The sequence below is a fragment of the Setaria viridis genome, chromosome 6 (genome assembly GCF_005286985.2).
Source record: "Setaria viridis chromosome 6, Setaria_viridis_v4.0, whole genome shotgun sequence".
Lineage (NCBI taxonomy): Eukaryota > Viridiplantae > Streptophyta > Magnoliopsida > Poales > Poaceae > Setaria > Setaria viridis.
In genome coordinates this window covers 12355356-12357394 of record NC_048268.2, presented here as the reverse complement: position 1 = coordinate 12357394, position 2039 = coordinate 12355356, and positions in this window count along the sequence as shown.

The following is a 2039-nucleotide window of genomic DNA, read 5'->3' as shown; positions in this document are numbered from 1 at the left end:
TCCCGCCTCGCTCCTCTCCTGACCCCGGCGAGCCCAGTTCACCGTCGGATCCTGCTGATCTTCCTCGCCCGTCCGACCTATCCACCGGTGGACCCGCAAGATCTTTCTCCAGATCCTCCGCGCCAGCCGCACTCGAGTTGCATGGTCGCCTCAGAGCCTTCCTGCCGCGTGGCTCGTCTTCTCCGACGCCATCGCCCAGTTTTGTCTCTGGCAAGCAACAGAGTGGGTTCCCGCGCCCCCCTTTCCCCAATAGCAGCGGAAGCCCTCTGCACCCTTTCTGCAGAACCTCGTCTCCCGCGCCCATCATCACGCCACCAGATCCCGGCCCCTGAGCCCGATGTCGCCCGTCTTTTCCATCCCTTCCAGCCATAGTTGCGCCGCCCAGTCGTCGCTACACGACGATTCCTCCACCGCCAACCCCGACCTCGGCCGCGACAGTTCCTTTCCCCGCTCTGCCAGACGCCGCCCGACAATCTATTGTTCCACGCTCTCCCCGCGCCCGAGTCCGCCTGTCTTCTCACCTGTGCGCCCTCGATCCTAGCGCCGTTTAACCGGTCGCTTCCATCGCCTCTTCCGCACGACGACGCCCGCTCTCCGTCAAATCTCAACCACCAGTCTACCCGCCCCTACGCCGCCCTGACGGCAGAACGCAATGATCGCTGGCGTCACCCTCGGAGTTCTGCAGCACCACCCTGGTTGCTCAATCGCCGCCACGGCAGAGCACTCCATTGCTTCTCCCCGGCCTTCGCGCCGCTCCCCTTCTCTCTCTCCGCGCCGTTTCCGTTCCTTTGCTCCAGCAGCTATAAAAGGGATGCCCCCGTCACCGGAGTTCCGTCCGCTCTTGTTGCCCTTAGCCTTCCTCTAGCTCCCTGCTCAAGCTCCTAGCGCCACCCACCCAGTTCTTGAGAAGTTCTTCTCCCAGTCCCTCTCAGTTCCTCCAAGTCACCCTAGCTTGCCCCCCCTGTGCTGCGTAAGAGCTCTCTTGTGATCCGCAAGAAGCAGCGCCGCCGCCGGAGCATCGCCAGTCCTAGCCCTTGCTCGAAGCTTTAGTCCCTCTGCCCAAGTCTGCCTCTTCCCGACCCCAAGCTTTCCTTTCAGGAAGAAGGTGAGTTGCCGACCCCAGTCCGCCTCACCCGACCCCTCCTATCCGCCCGACCCCAGTTCCGTCTCGCCCGACCCTGTCTGTTCTGCCGATCCTTATCCGCCTCGCCCGAGGGCTTGGCTGTGATCTTTTTCTTCAACTCGAGGGTGTATGTGTAAAACTGGGGAACCCTTCAGCGCTTGCGTCTAAGGACCCCTAATTTATCACAACCTCTAGTTCAAGGATCAGACCACTAGTTCCTTCCTACCCTTACCTTTTGATCACCATCAGCTCTTGAACCACCATCGCCTCCTGCTCTTTGTCGCGAGTTTCTGGGCTCAGGCAAGCCAGTGTTGCTGTTGAACTAACTGTCTAAGCTAACCCTTGCATTGCATTCGTGTAGAGCTGCACCTCGCCGACGGTTTCTACGAGCTTCACCCGGCGCCAGAAGAAGAAGCTGCAGCCGAGCTCCTGCCCTTCGAATCCGAAGTCGCCTCCGAAGTCGAGCCGTTTCCGTCCTCCTTGCTTGAAGGCAAGCCCCGGTTGCATCAAAGTCCTACGTGTTTTACCAGACTTGCGCATGCCTTCCGTAACATGCTTGTACATTTACGTATAGGAGTTGTGTGAAACCCTAGGTGCATGACTCAGTGACCCATGATCTGAGCACTAGCTGTTGGACCGAGTAGCTGCATTGCTTAACTAGGAACACGGTAAAAGCCGAGTGATTTCCTGTCACTCGCGAGTTATAGGAGTTGCATGTTTACTCTCCTGTTATAACCATAAGGACGATGGACGGGGCAGGGTTTTCGGTAACTCTTTGGTGGTCGGATGGTCGCCCCGTCTGTCTATGAAATCTGCTAAGGCCTGACAGTGGTGGTGTTCGTGATCAAGTGTTTGAAAGTACTAGCCTCATACTTAGTATGGGATGAGGAAGCCTAGTACCGGATTGAACCTAGAC